This window comes from Lygodium microphyllum, chromosome 3, assembly GCF_053477565.2.
Source record: "Lygodium microphyllum isolate KBCC chromosome 3, Lygodium_microphyllum_v1.1.10, whole genome shotgun sequence".
Taxonomy (NCBI): domain Eukaryota; kingdom Viridiplantae; phylum Streptophyta; class Polypodiopsida; order Schizaeales; family Lygodiaceae; genus Lygodium; species Lygodium microphyllum.
In genome coordinates this window covers 41,081,244-41,104,180 of record NC_141137.1, presented here as the reverse complement: position 1 = coordinate 41,104,180, position 22,937 = coordinate 41,081,244, and the positions used below count along the sequence as shown (strand labels likewise).

General features: G+C 37.7%; 1 pseudogene; it reads right to left on the bottom strand.

Annotated features, from left to right (window-relative positions):
- Positions 1 to 1,098: 1,098 nt before the first annotated feature.
- On the bottom strand, positions 1,099 to 5,240 carry LOC148038256 (BTB/POZ domain-containing protein At2g04740-like; annotated as a pseudogene).
- Positions 5,241 to 22,937: the final 17,697 nt, after the last annotated feature.

Below are 22,937 nucleotides of genomic sequence, written 5' to 3'. Positions count from 1 at the left end.
GGCTCAATTTTGGGCCTGAGATAGGGCTTTGAGCTAAAACACACTTTTTAGTTGATAAGCATTCTTAAACAGCCCCAAAACACACTTAATTAATGAAAAACCCTAAAAAGGGGAGTGGTCCAAGAGAGTTTCAGTGGCCTCCCAAAAACCCTAATTTTTGAGGCACCCTTCCACATCTATCAATAAACAAGCTGCCCCCATTCAGCCTCATTCCGTATGTGCAGGTTTCATACTCTCCAGTGTAGATTGCAGCCATTAGTCTACCTCCACATGGCTATTCAGTCTTCACGACTACTGCCACCTCCCTTAAGCCTTGCAGTGCCCTAGTGCCTTCTTGAAGGTGTCGCTCACTAATTGGCGCCATCTCCTACGTTGTGTTTGGCCTCCAGCTGCCATCGCGAGCATCTTCAACATCATGTGACATCCTACAGCCTGCGTTTGCGTCCTTCTGGAGCCACCTGGTGTCATCTCACCCCTCTGCAACTGTCGTCTTTGTCTCTCACAGCCCCTGGTGTCAGCGTTTTGCAGTTTCCTCTCTCTTCATACTCCAATTGGTGGTTAGAGACTTGGGATCCGTCTTCGGTGGATGTCACACTCCAAGATTGCTCTGCCCTTGAGCACACTATACACTCTTACATTCATTCACTTTAGAGTTGTGTTCTCTCTCTCCCTTCTTCTGTTTTGAGTTTTCTGTGTTTGAGTTTTGAGCTAGTCCCCTTCCAAAGATCTTGAGTTGATTTGACAAATTTAGACCGCTAAATTTAAGCCATTGCAGAGGCTGAGTCCGACCTAGACTTCTTGGCCATATTTTGTTTCCAAACAAACCCTTGCAAGTGCTGACTTAAAGATTTAATGCCACTATTGTGCATTTAAGTTGCTAGTTATATATCCTCCATTAGTGTCAAGTGGACAAACATTTGCCATGTATAATATACCACTAACATCTAGAGTTCCACTTTATTTGCAACATTAGTGTCAAGTGGACAAACATTTGTCATTTTATAGCATAACACTATGCCATTCTCCGGACTTGAGGTTGAACCATCCCTCCCTTCCTCTCTCACCCATTTCCTACTTCTCACACTTTATTTTAACATTCTAACCATTATAGCATAGAGAAATAACTACATGCCACACCTGTTCTAGGTCTAGTTTCAAGATTTGATATGTGTATCTATCATTAACACATGCGTACCTATCCGTGCTCATCGGAACTAAAATTTCTAGTCGGATTGCCATTATGTGGGGAGGTTTAACATAAAGTTTTGGCATGCTTTGCCTTGCCATAGCAAAATAAAGCAATTTATCTTGTTTTGCCGTAGCAGCTTTAAGGGGAATCCAAGGTAAATTAACACATCAACCCAAAAAAAGAAAACAACTACTATATGAGTTCAAATACCTTCAGCAAAATCTGCACAACACTAACAATACCCTCTTAACACCATATTAGGGAATACGAAAATTTACCATAAAGTTGGGACATGTGGTCAAATCTTTGAATTTGTCATAACTTGAACATTATAACTCCAAATTGAGCGCTCTATAGCTCAATAGATTCCATTTTTCAAACGCTTTCCAATGATAGGTTACATCATATGGTTTTAAGAAACTTATGGGCATGTTATATGGGTGCCACCTTTTTAGAATTCAAAAAATGGAAATTGGGAGATTCTCAAACTCACTAATATTGTGTTTCTTGTTGTAGAGGAGAAAAAACATATACCAGAGTAAGTACTAATTGAGATGTTTCTTACATGTACTCTAAAAGTCATTCACATGTGTTAGAACTCAGATCATGTTCTTGAAGAACAGGGAGTGTGCCAGTGCTTGTTTCAATCATTTCCAATTTGCCTTCTTTAAAGTTCTTCACTCGGGAAAACCTTGTCCTAAAATACTTTGACCTTGCAGCTACTATAACCTGATGACTTCTATATTTGTCTCCATACACAACGAAGCATATGTCAGCATGATCTTCCTCTGATGTAAATGTTGAGTTTGCTGTCGCTTCTTGCAGGTCTTCCCTGTAAAGAGAAAGCCCATTCATGCCTATAGAAGAGGTGGCTGTTTGGTTCCGTGAAAGCTCTCTCTATTTCCCATGTCGGATTTTTGTATTTGTCGTACTAGCAATATTATGTCTGGCAGCAGTAGTTTCGGGTCCATGAGAGTTGATATCCTTCCCATGCGACTCTTTCCGTGACTTCATCAGAGACAAATTAAGAAGATTCCGCATAGCTGAGGGCAACCTCTTTTCCTCTGGTAATGACGAACCCTGAAGTATAAAGCGCTTCTGAGAAACATCAGCATCTCGAAGATGCTTGTACTCAGCATACTTTTGATGTACAAGCTCCTTCTCAATAATATTCCTAAGGTTCATGCATCCACAAACCTTGCAAATTCTTGAGAGATTTTCCATGTCTTCAACAGCCACATCTAATCTGTCCATGTAGAAAAACGGAATCAAGCTAAGAAGTGGAATGTGTCAGCCTTTTGCTGGAGAAGCGTACTTCCTTTTTATATTTCCACTCATTCTCAAACTTTTGTTTGAAGTAGGGCGATCGAGCCAACAGATTAGCTTGGTGTGCCTCAATAGGTTGGCCTTCAACATAGAATGTGATATCTCGATCAAAATCAGTAAAAGTGTCACCAAAAGGTGCATTGGACGCTAATATGACCTGATCATTGCCACCTGCTTCATCCCTGGCCTTAGTTGACAAGCCCTCAAGGTATCTGAAGTTTGATACAGAACTAAGGAAAAGCTCCCGCAGAGACTTTGGCAAGGGCTCCAGGGGAGGCGGCCTGGCTTCAAAAGCTTTAAGCAGCTTACGGACACTCAAGTTCAAAGCAGCATAATGGCATCGATCGCCATCGAAAGTATTTTCACTACAGATGGCGCCGCTCTCCATGAGCATGCGGGCAGCATCTAAATGGCACGCAAGGCAGGCATAATACAAGGCAACTGAGTCCCAAGCATCTCTTATATTGACATTCACACCCTGCGCAAGCAATACACGGAGTCTTTCGACGTCGCCGGCTCTGGCAGCGTCAAAAGTGTCTCCAGAAGGCATCTTCCTAGGAAGAGGAGGCTCCTCCGGCTCATCAGCGTAATAGAGGTTGTCGAGGTCCTCATCGACGATGGGGACGCGGCGCGGCTGGGGCTGGCTGTCGATTGGGGGGTATCAAAAGCTGCTGTACCCAAGGCCTCCGATCATCAACAGTCGCTTTGCCAGACTAGCACGGGGGCAATGCTTGAGCTCCAGACATGGCTGTACTGGCAAGGATTGCCTCCTTCCTTGGAGGTTGGCACCGCGCTCCACATTCGCACCATCGATAATTGCAGGCCTGTGTGCAGTGTACGCAGTCGGATTATATAGTGGCTCAGAAAATGAGGCCTCATTCTTAGATCCTCTCGTAAAGCCCATCGGTGTTCCATGTACTTTCCCTTCTTCGTACTCCTTTTCATTCCTTTTTCCCTTGCTTGCTATGATTGTCTTTATTACTAGCTTGCCTATTGCCAGCCTTGCTTAAAGTCACATTTTTGTGAGCCAAAGGGAAGCACAATGCAACAACAAACAATCTGCATCGCTACTAATATGTGAAATCCCACCACTCTTAGAAGTGGGGATAGACGGGTAGGACATGGGTTAGCATGGGAATACCCAGTTATACTGACGGGGTATATAAGGTGTTGAGAGACCCAATTAGGGCATTAGTTGATCAATAATCAAGTCTCTTTTACCCTTCCTTCCAGCTTTCATGGCTTGTTATTTCTTGTCTTTCTCTCTCTTCTGCTGGTCTTTCTCTCCCTTCTTCTCTCATCTTCTTCCCCTTTCTCTCTCCTCTCTGCAGTCTCTTCCTTCTCTCCTATAGGTCTCCTTCATTACAGTTGGTATCAGAGCCACATTTTTGGTCCCTTCTTCTTTCTCTTTCCTCATATGTAGTTATATTTTACAAAAAAAACTAGTCACACGAGTACACTAGCAGGGATAAGAGCTGTAAGAAGCAGTGATGGAGTACCACATGGTGCTAGTAGCCTTTCTTGGAGATCTCATAGAGCTATGGCAAAGTTGGAGGCACTCAAGTCAAATTTAGTAGCTCATCACAAATTTTGAGGTAAAAATTTAGGGATTCCTGGTGGAGTTAGAGAAGAGTAAACTACTACTTCTTTTCAAGAAAGACCTTCTTCCTTTTCTTCCCTCAAGCTTGCTTCAAGTTGCCATGGTCTCTCTTTTGAGTATATCTCTCATTCCTTGCTCCAAACCATCTCCAACATCTTGAGGGAAAGCTCCCTTGTGCTTTGCTCTATCATTTAAGCACCCTCTTGAGGTGGATTAGTTCAACTCTCATTCAACTATGTGGGAGACATCTTCAGGGAGATTTGTGCTGGCTCCAAGTAGATATAACAGTTATTGTGTGAGAGTCCCATGGTGAAAAGAGAGGTATGTTTGGCAAGGGTTTGTTGTTTTCTGTAAGTAGCCACTGGAGGCCATCCTATGACTCGGCTCTTCGAAGGAGACACATTTTCTTGCCACTGTAGCTGCTAAGGGTCCTATCGATCCAGTATGTTGGCAGACCCTTGATGGGTTAATGATTGTGAGACCATGCTTGCTGTGCCAGTTAAATACTGAGCATTTTTGGAAAAAACTCAAGATCATTTGAGATATAGCTCATGTCGTGCCCATCAATTGCAAGGAAGAAGTGACATGATTTGTTGGGCCTTTCTACTTTGAAAGGAGAATCTCCAAAAACATCAACATCAAGACTTTGAAAAGATGAGTTACTAGAAATGAAAGCAACCGGTGTGAATGTAGTTGCGGTAGAATCTCCAAAGCTGGCAGAGCCTTAATACCATTCACATTGTCCATCGAACCAAACAAATCCACAATTGGAAAATTTTCCGGAGTTGCAATTGTTGGAGCAACAGACACTGGAGATATGGAAGCAGGAGGATCAAATTCATCAAAACCAACCGGATGTACAATTGCTAGAGAAGCTTTAGCCATATTTGTACTTTTTCCATCTGTAGCAGTGTTGGACTTTGAAGCTCAAGCAACAATTACAGCAACACCATTCTTAGCATTTGTAGCTTCCACCACATTTCCAGCATCTCCCTATGTCTTACGTTGGTTGCTGGCGACAAGCAGAGATTTGCCATTCTCCAAAGCACCCTTGGCTCCTCCTTTGAGGTCAGCTTGGTCATTCTCATCTTGGTGAAGTGGTGCTACTTGCCTGGTCTCATACATTTTGGACTGTTGGATAGCAATTCAACTACTTAGGTACATGGCCAGAAGTCCTAGCTTCCTTCACAATACCAATAGCATGTGCCCTTTGTAAAAGTAGACGCCTGAAGTTTACCGCATAAGACGTATCTACTACCATAGAGGAACAAGCTTTAATGGTTGTGTTGATAGGAAGAGATACCCCAACTCTCTGCGTAGTCTCTTGTAATAGACGAGCACCCAAGCATTATGTTCCTACTTATGGTTAGCATGTATATGATGATTGTGCCTATTTTGAGCAATAGCATGCATCTGATGACCATCTATGTTCTTAGGAGCTACATTCTGGTCACATTCATGGAAAATCATCTAGACGGCCTTATGTACATGGATAGCATCCTGCAAATGTATAGGAGTATGCACTTGGGAAGAAACATCACTGTCACAAAAAACCGAGTGCTCGATATCATCACTCACTTGATCATTCCTATGAGCAGCATGCACATCCTTATGAGCAATGTGATGCTTTGGAGGAACAATATTGCCATGATGAGAGCATCTCACTACAACTTCAGGAACAAGTGCCCTATCAGCACAAGGCCCTTAACTTTGAATGCATAGTAGTAGCCACGCATGTGTGAACATGAAATGTCTAGGGGTCGATGCAGTGAATGATGTAGTGATTGCAGCCTCATCTGCTCCACTTCTACATGGCACACTAGTTCCCAATGAGTTTGTGGACAAGTCAATGCGTACTATTGTATGGGTTAATGAGGATCTCGTGCCACCATTAGTGCTTGAAGATGACACCATGAATTACTTCTATAATACAATAGATGCATTCGATCACAATTATCCTTTTGATCCCGATGGTAGTACGATGACCCATGCTTGTATGGATGACCCTTATGCTCTTGATGCTTATCATGTAGGTTATCCATTTGATCCCGGGGAAGGAATGGGTTCAAAAAAGCCCTACCTCGATCAACATTTCACCAGTTCAGCCCTTACCCTACTTCAAGGGTATAATTTTGACTGAGGATTAGCTAACTTTGCCCTAGTCTGCATTATAGACAGCTTACAGACAACACACTATTCTAGAACATTTTTTACCCTACATTAAAGGCAATCAAGTGTCATGTACATGGGGTGAAATTAAGCTTCATGAGCTTCGTTTTGACATGTCTCATGCCTTAATTGGGGCTGCACATAAGAAGTTATGACCAGTTTTCTCCAGCATGCCTATTTTGGGCAGCATGCTATCCACTATTTGTTAGCCCCGAATTGTCAAGAATTGGTGGCCAAACTCATATGCTATCAACTTTCACATGTCGTACACATAATATATGCATTTTTATGCCCCAGTTCCACATGAGATTGTACTTCCCCATACCTATATTCTCATTTGTACTGCTGAATAGAGTAGTACTCTGCAACCCCCCCTTCTGCTATGAGCCATAAGTCCTCTTTTTGTTTTCGAGGACAAAAACCTTCGAGGTTGAGATGTGGGGATGGACGGGTAGGACATGGGTTAGCATGGGAATACCCAATTATACTGACGGGATATATAAGGTGTTGAGAGATGCAGTTAGGGCATGAGTTTATCAATAATCAAGTCTCTTTTACCCGTCCTTCCAGCTTTCATGGCTTCCCTTCTCTTTCTCTCTCTTTTCCTATCTTTCCCTCTCTTCTACTAGTCTTTCTCTCTCTTCTTCTCTCATCTTCTTCCCCTTTCTCTCTCCTCTGCAGTCTCTTCCTTCTCTCCTTGTCTCTCCTAGGTCTCCTTCATTACACTCCCCTTGGTATGGGAATTTTTGAAAGAAGAATGGGGGAGGCCCCTAACTAAAGTGAAGGAAAAAGTGCAAGTGTGGATGCTTTATGAATGCTTTTCTTGTGAATGGGCTTGAGCAAACAATTTTCAAGACTTAGCTTATTTTCAATTTTTATCGTATTTGTGTCTACGTATATTTTCTAAAAAATGCAAAGTGTCATCAGTCAAGGATGACTTAGGGAGCCTTGAAAAAGTAAAAAACTTTTTGACTCTATTCTTTGAAAACAAAGCTAGGCTTATAAAGAATAGAAAACAACTTACAAGCAATGTAATCAATGAAGGTAACATATAACATTGTTTTGGACTTAGCTAGGGATTTTTCATGTTTGCTGTGGACTCATGGCAATGGGGGATAAACATGTGTCTCAATTACAACCAACAGAATAATGAAAAAAGTACTAATACAACAACAAAACTACTTTGATAAACCTAGAATATTACAAAGACAGAAATTTTCTTTTTATTTACATAACTTCTTTTTTCTAGATACAAAAGTACTTTTACATATGTAAAAGTACTTTTAGTACCGATAACATTGTTAACTATTTAATAGAGCTATCCCGACTCTAGACCCAAAAGTAGCATTAAGCTTGTGTTGAGCAATGCACATAAGAAACCTTTTTAGCCTAAATAACTAACTTACATGAAGTACCCTTTAGGGAAGCAAGTAGATGCAAGATCACTTTGCTCAACATATATAGGTGAGCGAGAAGTCGATCAGAGTATTGTGGAGATAAACATATATATCTCCTATTCCAAATGTAAGAAGATTCATGAAACTCAAGAGATAAATAGTATGATCCTTTGCCTCAATTATATCCGTGAGCTTCTATTGCTCTTCCTTCATGTGGCGCAAATGATGATGTATGCTATGTCCCTCTGTTCAACTTTTAGCTATTTTATGGTTTGCACAGTAAACAAACATTTTGGTTTGTGTCTACAAAACTCCAACAAAAATGGCTTTCTATATTTTTTGTTTTTGTCAAGATCTTTCAATATTAGAGGTTGAAATATTTGCTCATATGAAGGAGTCTCTAACATAGCCACATTGCCTCCTTTGGGAATCAATAGTCATGATTTTGTATTCTTCATTGATCCTATAACACTATGTGCAGTTGGTTGGTAATCATTTGTTTTCTTACTAGAAGATGCGATTTCAAATATGTTGCCTACATATGCATACGACTCAACAAGATTGATTTATAACTTCAAATGCTTTCAAAAACTCTACTCATTTAAGAACAAAACAATGCATATGCATAGAATTAACCCAATTAAAAAAATGTGACATAGACATCCAAAACTCAATCAAAAGAACATGACAATAATTCTAGTTTGAGAAACTCCACATCATAGGAAGAGAACAGAATTCGCCATTCGACAAGATCACTTTTCTTCTACCTATAACTTCAAAGCTTGAGACTAATGCTATATAAGTGTCCAAATGTCTTAATGTATTTTCTTGAATATCTACACTCCAAATATTTGGATGCATACATTCATGTTTTAACTAAGCTAGCATGCTGTCCTTTGTTTCTATATTTAATTCTCTAACTATGGCATGAAAATACATATTATTTAAATTAGTGACAATTTCATTTTTCCCTATGACGATATCATCTTTCTCCAACAAAGGAGGTACATAGCCAAGTTGCCCTAATTGTAGTTATCTAGTGCAATATTTTGTCTCATAAGATATAATTTTAATATCCTTAAAAATAGGAATGAACTTTTGTGGCAATGAGCTTATGGGCCATATGAAATTCTAATCAAACATAAGCCTTTTTTACTATAACACATTTATTCTTGTATTAATATCAATTAATAGCCCCTTTATATCATATTTTCTTGTTATGCATTACTTATAACACTCTCTACGTATGAAACTAAAGTATGCCCCTGTCAATTGTAGAGAGAACAAATTAGTTATTTGAGCCTTCCATTGACCTATCATTGGGATATCTTCACATGTATTATTTGGTTTAAAGACTACATGATCCTGAATTTTACAAATTTCGCCATTATAAAGTAATTTTTGGTATAGTCTCATTAAGGCAACCATCATCTAAGGACAAAAATTATAGAACATATCTTTTCTCTTTGCATAAAAGTCCTCTATGTACTATTCTTTTTTGCTAGATATTTGAATTTATTTATGTTTAATCATGTTGAAATATGACAAATAAAACTCTCACGAATAGCAATGATAAAACCATCAATAAGTGAAATAAATTGGTTATATTGAATAAGCATTTTTTTAATTGGGAAAAGACCATTGATTCCTCTTGTAATATCTTAAATACCATGGTTAATGACTTTCTTGTATGAAAAGATAGAAAATGTATCTCATTTTTTTGGCTATCCATTTTTGTCTCTATATATGATAGTACCAAACACTCAAAAGTATAACATGAAAAAATGTCTTGTGAGAGCCATGTCTCATAATAACTTGTCATTTCTTGGTACATGCTTTAGTGGTGAAGAGTTTTGACTAAAATATTCCCAAGTATACAGATTCCCAGTTCGCCCCCTACATCAAAAGTATATTTTATAACCTTTAACGACTGTACAGATAAATTAGTGACCCATTGATGTAGGGGGCAAACTGGGAATCATAAAAACTCTAGTGACCCATTTTATTAGTTAACGACTTAACCTTTTTATCAATTCTCATAGCCAAGACAGACATTGATAAAAAGAAGTCTCATTTTATTTATATGGGCATAACCCTTTCAAAATACAATATTTCCTGTGATGATAGAGCAATTGTTACATTAGTTCGGGGAGAATAATGCCATGTTACATTTAACTACGGGAACTGGATAATAGTATGGTTTCGAGTCATGGATCTTCAGGAATCGGTATGTCATCGGAAGATTAGGGCAGTTTGGGACGATGAGGAAACGCTCTTGTATGAATTAGTAATGCGCGCAATATCTGTCGACTTCCCTGAGTGCAAATTGAGATATTAGAGGCAAAATTGGATCGTTTATATCTGGATTTTGGAGAAAGCGTAGGCCTGCTTGCAGGAATTGGGCGTAGAGATTAGTCATATTACACTGTGGCTTGCCTCTGCAGACCGCGGCATTGGAGATGTGATAAGCGGCCGGCCTCCCACGAGCCCAAGCATTGTGATCATGGCTAGCTATTTTACTGTCGCGGTCATCTATCTGCATGCCGAGTGAACTGAACAAGAACATGACGAGAAAGGAGGCGAAACAGAAGAAGAGGGAAGCAGAAAAGAAGAAGGAGCAGCTGCTGTTGCTCGAGATCATCACCATTGCACTGATCATCTGCACGCTCCGCTAAATTTATAGATAATGAGCTTTTGTGTTTTGCAGCCGCAACGGCAACCGGCCACTGCTTTACTACTGAGGTTCGCGTATATAAGGAAGGAGCGATACCGGCTGTGTAAGATTGATAGAGATATATTGCGACTACTGATGTACTGAATTTACACACAGCCTCGTGATATTAATAGTACCAGCTTTGCTTGACTGGTTCGATCCTGCACATGGCTTTTGCCCATTTCCGCCTGGGGCCTTGACTTCACTGACTCATTGTCATGCGCAATCTTTGAACTTTGAGAACATACATCCTGACTCATAAGGCCTCTATATATACTATACACCCAGTTTTCGAGTGAGAGAGACTTATAGTGTACGCCAGGGGAATCACCTACCGTATCTCTTATTGCAGGTTTGAAATTCATGGACTTCTTAAACCACAAAAACTTACTTTAAACGCAGTGGTCTGCCTAGATAAAAAAGAAAGAATAATGCCACTCTCATCATGCTCGCCAATGAGTAAGATTTTTCAAGTTCCTAGATCAATCACAAATATAATTTTACTCTCATCAAGCTGCCTTGTAAAGGATACATCTCGACTACTAGGATCAAGCACATAGATGACATCCTCATCATCAATTGCAAGATACTTCTCTAGGCCTCGAGAAAACATAGAAGAACCATATAACTCATATGCATATGAAGACTCTGACTTGCTATCCCAAGTACCGTTCTCTATATAAATCGTGGTTGCATGAACTCCTTTCTAGCCTTTTTGACTTCAATAACCATCTCCAAGCTCCATATTCTCTTTCTCAAAACTTGCAAGCTTTGTAAGAATCCGTATACATCCAAGTAAGAAAACCAAGTTGTGAATGAACTTTTGCATCCCAATAGGCATTATACCAACCAAAGAACACAAGTGATTCCTTTGTCCTGGTCTCAACAAAGGAATAGATTTCACCACACCTCTAATCCCATACTACGTTCTCATCAAGAAGTAATCCCACTAGCTTCATCGTGTAGCCTTCCTTGATAACATGACACCACACATTATTGCATACATCCAACAAATACTTTGCCAAGTACTAGGAATAGCATCCTCTATTAGCATACCTTGGTCCTCTTTTATTGCAACATCCTATTCTATCTTTTTCAGCATAATCATAGTATCAATCTCCTTCAAAACATTCTCTTGTGCTTACTCTATGAGAACCTCCACAAGAAAGATCCATGTCATGTTCTTTACCAAAACTACGATCTATATAGTCATCTAAAAGCAAACCCTGCAAGTACAAGTGATTAATTTTTTTAAATTAAAAGTAGAGAAAAAGACAACAAGTGGAAATTATTCTCCGTTCACACCATTGAGCATCTACTTTTGACACACAACATGCTTAACATTAGTATCCATGCTTTCATGCTCATCAATAAACATCCTTTCAACATAAGAAGTATCATCCAACTCCAAAGAGTGGTCCTCATAAATTCCCAACACATGCTCTAGCACATAGGATAGCTACTCAAATCTACTTCCAACAAATACACAATCTTCATCAACCATCTCCGCAACTAACTCATCATCATCAACACTAGAAACACCACCATAATCATCATGCATATCTGTTGGAGCTATATATAGCTTACCCTATCTAGACTAGGTCTCGCCTATATATATGTAGATTGTGATCAATATGATATAGTCTTTGGGAGTGTACATGGTGTGTCTCTTCTCTCCCTCTCATGTCTCTACATATCTTCTCTCTCTACATCGCAACATGGTATCAGAGCTATCATGATCAAGTACAACCAATTCCTTGAAGAAGACAATCAGGAAGTATATATATGTAATAACTCTTCAATTCTTGATTCATGTTCTTTTCATGCTGAAATTTGATATATCGTGTATATTATGAGCATCTTATGTTATGAATTTTAGGCATAGAAGAAGTTCACAGCTCGATCATCATTTAAATTGAAGATATGTTGAATTGTAGATAAGCCTTGCTTGGACACCCTAAAAGTTTCTATTTGGGAAACTCTTAAGGAAACGCCTTTCTCATCAAGAAAACCAAATTTTTTTATATGCTAGGACTCACAAGCTTTCTTCCTATCAAATCCATGCTCAATTTGGAGTTTTGTATCAAAAGTTATGTCAGTTTAGGTAAACTGGTCTTAAGACACGAAAACAAATAGGACAATAGATTTTTGTGTAAAATTCTATGACATAGGTTTTATTATGATTACTCACTCTTACATTTATGTGTTTTTGCCAAAATTAGCTAGATTGTCATCTATTCTTCACCAAAAAATGATAAGAAGTAAAGCGATAACGATTTGAGCATTGTTCATATTTCTGATCTATGTTGGATCGATTTATTCTCTCACGAGTTTGTCTATTTTGGGTCACTTTATTATTTCCCACGTTTCGCCTATCTTGGATCTTTTTCTTTTGCAATATGTTTTTCGAACTAAATGTCTTTCCTTGCATCATAGCTTTTGCGTACAATTTGTTGCGTTGCGCTTTTGTCTCATCGTTTCATATATGGTGTGCAAATTCTGTGATCTCATATTATACACATTTCCTTAACCAGCTATGTCGAAGTCTATAATCGTCAATAGATTTCCTTCCAGACTACGTTATGTTCCTCACTTTCAATGATAAGGATTCCTTGAGTGGAAAGTGAAGATGCTACTAATTCTTGAAGGTGATGACTTGCATGATATTGGTTTTGGTAATTATGAATGTCCACCTAAACCAATTGATCAGGCTCATGATAATACCCTTATAACTAAAGGACCTATGTTTGAACAATAGCAAACTATTTATAATGAGTTGTTTAGACACGATAAAGTAGCTTGTCAATGTTAGCTATATATAGTCTATCTATATATAGCGCCCCAGGTCCCCTCTATATATTCCTATCATGTGTGCTCAGTTGACACACTTCTAGGGTTCCACTTCCGATATCTCATATCTCTCTTTTCTCCTCTTTTCCTCTCGTCTCTCGTCTTCCTCGTAGTTTCCAACATTCAGTATATTCTTTCTACTCCTCAAGAATCTCTTATGCTCATCTTATACTTGATGTATGTCATCTTTCAACCTCACAAGCTATATAAGAGTATTTGATAGCAAATTTTGAGAAGAAATCTATTACAGAAATACTTTATCTTTGTAGACAGCTCAGTCAGTTACAATATCGAAACTTCTATGACAACACCTATCGAATCATTCAAGAATATTATAAATCAGCTTCATGTTGCCTGTGATGTTATTCCACGAAAGCAATTGGTAATACAACTTCTTGATATTGTTAAGCATCCTACTTATGATACTATTATTATCATATTATCTAACAAACATGGGATTAATTTTGATCAAGCTTGTATATCTTTGATTGAATATTCACAACAACATGAATGACAATACACAAACCAAGAATAGTTATTATGTCACAATAGGACTCATAGTCAGAAAAAATTGACCAAGCTTCACTTGCTCAAAGACGTCACTTTCTACGCTCTACATGTAGGAGTCATCGTGGTGGTAACTTCTCTCATCTCAAGTTTCCTAACCAGACATTGTTGTTCTTATTAGAATAGAAATGGCCACACTACAGATGATTGCTGGGCAAAACAATATGATGAAGAACATGGTATTACAAATAAACAACCATGTTTATCCAAAGATTATTATGCTTATGACTACGACAAAAAGAGTAATCATCCAATGGATCTGTGTTTCAAGAGAGGCGTTTTGATTTAGATCCTAATAGAGCATATGTTGCTACACATGACAATAGTACTAAAGAAGCAAATTGTGTGAGTTATTCTATCTCTCTAAAAGGGATACTTCATGTTCATGATGGATCTCTTTTTATTATTGATTCTTGTGCTGCGGGAAACATGGCATATCGGTCCTAATGGTTATATAATTATCATTCTATTTCTGTCAAGAAATTGGTTTATCTTGTTGATGACACAACTTGTCAATTCAAAGGTATAGGTGATTTATATCTCCATACTCTTTCTTCAACAAGAATTCTACGTGGAGTTTTACATGTTGCAGATCTACAAAGGAATCTTCTTTTTCAATTGCAAGACTTGTGGATCTTGGTCTCTTTGTCGGTTTTGACCATACCAAGTGTTTGCATTGAGAAAGATAGCCAAACCATAGCTTTTCTCCTTGAAATTGTAATATTTTTGAGTTATATGCAAATGAAGATGTTGCAAATGTTGTTACAAATCTTGGTGATCTTAACAGCAAAATATGGCATCATCGGTTTGTTCACTCTAATTTTTCTAAGCTTGTTGATTTATATCAGTGTGACCCAGTTCAAGGTATGGATTTGAAAGCTCCTCCTCATATGGGTATTTGTGAATATTGTGCACTTGAAAAGCATTTTTGCAAATCATTTTCCATTTTCACCACAACTTATTCTAGAGATTTGCTTGACCTTATTCACACTAATATTTGTAGACCTTTTCCTCCATCAAACTCTGAATATCAGAATTTCATGACTTTTATTGATGACTTCTCAAGATACACCATTTTTTTTCTCTTGCTACACAAATTAGAATCTTTATTATAGAAATATCATAAAGCTGCAGAATTTCATACTGATCGTCATTGCATCAAGAAACTTCGCAATGATAATGGTGGAGAATACATTTCAAATGATTTTGATGATCAATGTAATAATCATGGTATTCATAAGAAATATACAGTTTTCTACTCTCCTCAACAAAATGGTATTGCTAAATGTAAAAACAAGACTATTCTCAATGCCATGCAATGTATGCTCATTCATTTTGGCTTACCTCGATGTTTATGGGCTAAAGCAGTCTTAATAGCTGTATTTGTGCAAAATTATCTTCCTACAATTGCTCCATCTTGTAAAATTTTGAATAGTACTTGGACATCGGTGAAACTCCTTCTATTTCATATTTTCAAACTTTTAGATGTATTTCTTACATTCAAGTACCCAAAGAGACTCACAAAAAACTTGATTCTCCCGGTTTGAAAGTTATTTTCATTAGATATTCAACTTTTTCTAAGGGATACAAGTTTTATGATCCATCTTCCAAGAAGGTAATCATAAGTCCTTATGCTATTTTCAATGAGCAACTTATGGGCATCACACGGTCTCAGGAGGATGCTGGGTGGATGTGGTCAGTAGAGGACGTTGATAATACGAAGTCATTACTTCTTTTCCTTTTTTATATGATAATGAACCTCCTTCACAAGATAATATTGAATCTTCAAATCAAGATTCACAACCTGCACCTATTATTGCTAATGATGATCTTGGCGTTGATCTTCCAACTGATAATGAGCATGGTACTTGTCTTGTTTATGATGCTAATATTCTTGAGAATGCTCTGAATATTTTTGAAGACCGTGTCTCTTATAGTGATGCCATGTGATCCCCATAAAAGAAACAATGGTAGGAGCTCATGAAAGCTGAGTATGATTCTCTTCTCTCTAAAGGTACATGGGTTCTAACTGAGTTACGACCTAGATGTACTGCTATTAAATGCAAGTGGATTTATAAGACTAAAACAAAAGCAAATGGAACATTAGACAAATTCAAAGTAAGGCTAGTTACCAAAGGTCTTTCACAAATTGCAAGAGTTGATTATCAAGAAACTTTCTCACACTCTCACTCTCCATTTTTATTTCTCTCTTCTTCCTCTATATCTCTATTTCTCTTTCCTCCTCTTTCTCTTTGTTTCTCTCTCTATCTCTCTCTCTTTCTCTCTCTCTCTCCTCCATTCCCCTCCCTCTTTGTTTCTCTCCCTACCTCTCTTTATTTTTGTCCCTTTCTCTCTCTTTGATTTTGTATCTCTCTCTCCCTCCACATATTGACTTCTCTTTTCCCCTCTCTCTTTGTTTCTCTCCCTCCCTCCAACTCTCTATTTCTCTCTCCCTCCCTCCCTCTCTTTATCTATATCTTCTCCCCTCTCTCTTTCTTTCTATCCCTCTCTCTCTATTTTCACTCTCCCCCTCTTTCTTTCTCTATTTTTTCATCCCTCTCTTTGTTTCTTCTCTTTACGTATTTTTCTCTCGCTCTTCCCCTCCCTTTTGGTTCACCAAATGGATGTGAGAACTACTTTTCTTATTGGGTATTTAAATGAAGAGATATACATGGAGCAACTAGAGGGATTTGTAGTCAAACATAAGGAAAATCTTGCTTGCGGACTTGATTGGGCACTCTACGGTCTTAAACAATCTTCACAAACTTGGTATCAAAAGATTGTTTTCTTCCTTATAAAACAAGGTTTTATAAGATTGATTTGTTCCTTAGAAAACAAGGTTTTATCTCTTGTTCTTCATATCCTAACTTATATGTCAAGCACTGCATTGATGGTTTTGTTATTCTTGTTCTATATTTGGATGATACCATACTTGTTTTGAGCAATCTCAACTTCCTTCAACAACAAGTAAAGAAGGTTTATCTTCTGTCTTTGACATGGTCGATCTTGGAGACATACACTCATGTCTTGGTATTCAGATTCAACGCTATCTAGAAATGGGTGTTTTATTTCTGCGTAAAACAAAGTTCATTGAAGATACTATTCAAAAGTTTGGTTTGGGTTTTGCACATCTTGCTAGTACTCCTTGTCTTGTGAGCTCTACCAAAAACTCTCACTTTCTGCAGAATGATGGACAACTACTATTGCATCAACCTTATGCTAATCTTGTTGGATGTCTCCAATCTGTTGGCTTAAATTCTCACCCTGATGTTCTTTTTGCTAAAAATTTTCTTGGACAAACATTTTAGTTCTCCATGCTTTAAACATTGGACTGGAACTAAACAAGTTTTGAAGTATTTGAAAGGCACTAAAGAGTTTGGGTTGGTTTATCAGTGCTAACAAAACTCTGATTCTCTACGTTCACTTCAACTTTTGGTTTATACAAATGTAGATTTGGCAAGCTCTCAATTATCTATGCGTTATACAAGTGGAAATTATTTCTTTATAAATTGTTGTCTTGTTTCTTGGACTAGCAAGAAACAACTTTGTGTTGTTGTTTCCACTACAGAGGCTGAATATTTAGTTGTATCTTTAGCAGCTCAAGAGTTAGTATGGCTTCGACAAGTTCTATCACATATTGTCCATCCTCCTCTCTCCAACACACCACTTCGATGTGATAACCAATGTGCTATTAGTCTTGCTAAAATCTATGTTCAACACAACAACAAGTCTCAACATATTGTAGTGCATTATTATTATGTTGGATATGAAGTAAAGAAAGGTATGATCATGATTGAACATTGTCCTAGTGATGAGATGACTGCATATATATTCACCAAAGGACTCAATGAAGCACGCTTCACTCTACTATGCTCAGAACTTGGAATTGTCTCAACTTCAATCTTTGAGAATTAATCTACTTTGACATTGTAGTGCCATTGTACATACTCCTTGTAGGCACCATACACTTCACATATGCACATACACCTAAGAACTTTTCATCATCTTTGTACATACATATTCAGTTTCACTTCACATGTACGGACTCACTTTATATGCACACAATAATCCTTCTTGATCATGTTTATACATTTGTATATAGGAGCTTGGGTTTTTCCATTGTACTCCCCAAGGGTATCCACAACTAGAGACCTTTATTTGAGTGGGGGTGCTAGAGCTATATATAGCTCACCCTATCTAGACTAGGTCTCACCTATATATATGTAGATTGTGATCAATATGATATAGTCTTTGGGAGTATACATGGTGTGTCTCTTCTCTTCCTCTCGTGTCTCTACATATCTTCCCTCTCTACATCGTAACAATATCTTCATCATGATGAATAATAACATCGCTCAACACATCACCAAATCCAAAAGAATTATCAAGATCCTCCTCATAAAACATGGAATCCAAACCAAAATCTCCATCATCACACTGAAGACCTCCTATATCACCACAAGATGGAAGAGGCTTCTTGAAGGCCTCTACCTCCTTTTCCTTCACTACCAATGACAATAATACTTGTAAAAAAATGAGCTCTCTCCATTGCAAAAGAATCAACCACCACTAGCGTACATCTTTCGCTCTCATCTTCATACATGCATGTCTTCACTTCAACCTTCTCATCACTACTTTTTTTATATATTTCATATGTCACACCCAATACTTTTAGCCATATCGGATCTAACACATCCATGCAATCCTCATTATAGCTTAGAATCTCTCTAATGTCATTGAGTCAAAGCTTGTACAATCCCTGAAACTTTTTGTATGCCTGATCACTCATACTAGAACCTGCAACACGAACAAAGAAGAAACTCTATAAAAATGTGAGGCTTTCCCAACTTCTAATATCATCATCTACTACACAAATAATAACTTCCAAGGCATAGTTTTTGAATCCCTTAGAAGAAAAAGTCACATTTGCTTCATCATCCACAATATGAATTCCTTGCATATGCAGCTCAATATGATCAACCCAAGCATTTACATCTTCATCAAATCTCCCATGGAAAGCAGCCCTCCTCTAATCAATAATTGCCAAACAATAATTCCAAGGTAGTGTTCATGCTCCTTAGTGGGAGAAATTGAAAAAAGAGATGTCACAAGAGCCGTGATTGATGGCAATACCACTTTCACATAACCCAAAGACACAACAAGAAAGGAATGTCGGTTTAAATTTGTGGCTTAGTGCAAGACGTCAAATAACATGAATTTTAGCTAGAAAATATTTAGTGGACCCCCACTAAGATGCAAAAGGACTTTGAAATTCGAAATTATTTCCCCTACACCACCACCCAACCTCCCTTCAAGAACATGAAATCCTTTATACACAAGGAACCACTTTCAATAACCCACTAAAAGGATCCATTCGTAGAGTGAATTCTTGATTCTCAATGTACATAAACATGAAGTATCAACTATAGTCATGGCACCACAACCCTTGAATCATTTTTAGATCAAATAGATGCTTGAAACAATGTCTACCCTTACAAACTTTTCTACTATACTTCAAGTTGTTTCCTATCTTCAAGTATGCCACTCATAGTACATTCTGTGACTCCAAAATACACGTTGATATATGCAAAATCCCTTGATAATTGATGATGAAGGGAAGTATTTTAATATGAAAAACTATCTTGGTACCTTTGCCTCATGTACTTCATGAGTCATGAAACCATCCTAGATAATTTGCAAACCATTTCTTCTCCTAATAAATGAAACATGGCCTATAGTGCTTCTTTACTACTGTAGGTTGCATCCACTTAATAAGCCAGTGCATATACATGCTTGGATAAGTCTTCTGAGAAATAGTTACTAATATTCTAACAAATCACCCAAAATTTGAGACCCTCAAAGAATGCTAGAAACAACTTGGATAGCATTATCCTTGTGGTGTTCTTCTAGATACACAAAATGATGTTGTGCTACAACCTCCCACATAAAATATAGCCATATATTTGGATATTGATGACTCAAATACCTTTAAATATGATTGCAATCTGGACTCTTTATCATCAGCAAACCGAACCTCAAAATCTGTGATCATCTTCGATTGTGACACTTATTATACAACATTAACGAATTCTCCCTCTATTCATAGTCAGCCTCAAATAAGTCCAACCGTACCCAACAAGACAAAGGATTTCAATCGTTCTTACCCTCCTTTCCCCTAGTAATGGGTGATTGGCCCCTCTTGACACAAACAAGCACCTTGCCAAAGAACACGTTGCCAATACTTTTTATAAATTGATGTCAATCATCCTATTGCACAAGGAACTTTAGACACTAAAATACATAGTAAAATGAACCATATCTAGTAAAAGCATAAATATTTCTAGTTATCATATAGGGAAATTTAGATTTAATCTAGGTTTTTAATTTTATTAGGTACACATGAAACTATAACTAGTAAACATAGTGTCTATCTAGTAAATCTATATGGATTCGTATTATCATACATATAATGCAATATTTAAAAACATTATATAGTCATGTTAATTAACACCTAATGAAAAATAAGTGACATGTCTTTTTTTAATGTTGGCACTTTTAAGCTTCTTTACATGTAGAGGAAATACTTCTTGCACTTTAAGAATCTAACAGAAGGATAAAAATCCTAGCCAAAAAGTCATACTCTATGGAATGCGGAAAAGACATATAGTATTTGCATAGATAAAGTAATGTTAGATTGTGTGTAAGACATGTGTAGCATTTGCAAATATAAAGCAACTCTAGATTGAGTATTGATAGAATGAAACTAGTAGATTATTAGTTTTGTCTACATAGTAATCTAAATGATCTCTCATTATGTTATTTGGGATGAGAGGAAAGATGATAAAAACTCAAAACTTTGAAGACCCTATCCTTTCTTGCAAAGGCTCTACAAATGGCAAGGATATCAATCCTAATTGACAACCATTTATTTATGGGAGTTACCACCTTTTTGGAGCATCCATCAAATGCCCTTTCATTTTTGAATTGCTAGATACCACCACTACACTTTTGGAGTTCTACAACTTCATGGATTCCTCATTCTTTTTGCCTTTCTCTCCAAAGACTACCAACTTGTAGTCCAACTCATCATCAAAATTAGCCTTTCCAATCTAGTCTTTAAGCTTCCTCCTCTCTAGACCTCCATGCACTCCCAAAACAGGTGCTAGAGTGATTTTGACTCTCATCCACAAAGTAGACACATGGGGGAGGCTACAAAGACCTTATGTAGCTTCTTTTTAGTAGAAAAATTATTCATTACTACCCTCAAAGTTAAAAAATTAGTTTCTTAGAGAGATTTCAAATCAAAACTCTCTTGATTCTCTTTTCCCAAAATTTGGTCCTAGATCTTGGTTTCCATCTCCTCCAATATGAAGTTGTCTTCATGATAAGTTCCTTCGACCTACGCCTTATATCTTTATAGTTCCTATATCTCCATAGAATCTTGTCATTAGGAACCTTCAAGAACTTGGTAGGATTAGCATTGTTAGTAACCGTAGAGGTGGGCTAAGGGGGCTTGATATTTCTCATGAATCTTTGCATAAATGGTACCTCCCCAAATTTATATTGATTGTTAGTAACCCTAGAAAGGAGAGATTGCTATTGCCTAGATGTCCTTCCACCTAAGAAGTCCTTTGGCCATGATGTTCCTAGATTGCTTCACAAGAAATAAGGGGGGTTTGAAGGAAAAGCAATTGGTCCAAATCACATGCATCAAAGAGGAATCCCCGCTCCTATCTTGGGCTGTAGCCCAACTAGCCTCTTCCATAACTTTCTGTCACATATTGACAATCTATTGTGCCACAGGACAACATGATTTTCTACCTAGAAAGAATGAGGTCCATCCAATAGGCATCCTCTTGAGGCAAGCCTTTCATCTTAACCAAATTGAGTGATTGTCGTAACAAGTTAGTCCAAGGATGGTTCTCCTCCATCCTCTTGATCAACTTGAAGATCGAGGTCTTAGCTTTATCAACCACTTGAGGGATTCCCAAACCTCCTTCCACTTTTGGAGTCATGAGACCAAAGCCCAAGAGATAGATGTCTAGCCTCTTCTCCCTAAAGTCTTTCCCAATAGGAAGTCCACAAAATTCATCTCCAACACATTCCAAGAGTTTTGACTTAGATTCAAAATCATCATCCACCACAAAGGCGATCAAAGAGGCAAGCATAACATTTATTATTATAGCTCTCCTTGACCAGTTCATAGGGACTCCTTTCCATTTTTCCACTTTTTATTTGACCTTGTGTATGAGCGAGTCACCTCTTTGCTTCATTGTGATTCCAATACCAAGAGGACACCCTAGATGAAGGCCTTAACTTTGTTAGCTAGTTCAAGGATTCCTAAACCTCCTTACGCTTTTGGAGTCTAGACTAAAGACCAAGAGATAGATCTCCAACCTCTTCACCCTAAAGGCTTGCCCCCCATAAGAAATCCACAAACTCCCTCTCTACGGCATTCTAGGAGTTTTGACTTAAGGTTCAAAATCATAGTCGAAAAGGTGATTAAAGAGGCAAGTATACCTTTTATTATTACAACTATGCCCAACCAACTCACATGGACTCCTTTCCATTTGTCCACTTTTTCTTTGACCTTGTGGGTGAGCCACTCAGTTCGCTCCTTCATTCTGATTCCAAAAATCTTTAAAAAGGTTTGACAGACCTCCCTTCTAAAATAGCCATATATTAGCACTTTGTACATGCTAAATTATTTGTTCTTTTATTACATCAAATATCACACTATTTTAAAAAAGATGATAAAAACTCACCATTATGACATTTATCTTGATCAAGCAAGTCTTGTCTATGTATTTTGTTTGTGTATTAAATTGATAACTCATTATGTATTTTGGGTCTATAAGAAAGATAGTATACAATCTTACACTTTTCAAGGTTTTCTATGGTGATTGATTACAAGAGTTTGCTATAATGGCAACACCATGATCTTTGAAAACATCTTGCATAACATAAAACACATCAAAGTTCAATGTTGAAAAGTATAATGACAAGACATGCAATGGCATATGGCATTATGGTATACTAAAGCATTAAATGCTCCTTAAATAGTTGCATAGTATGGCAAAGAGTTGGCACAAGTGCTCCCTAAGATTTCATAATCAATGGGAACAA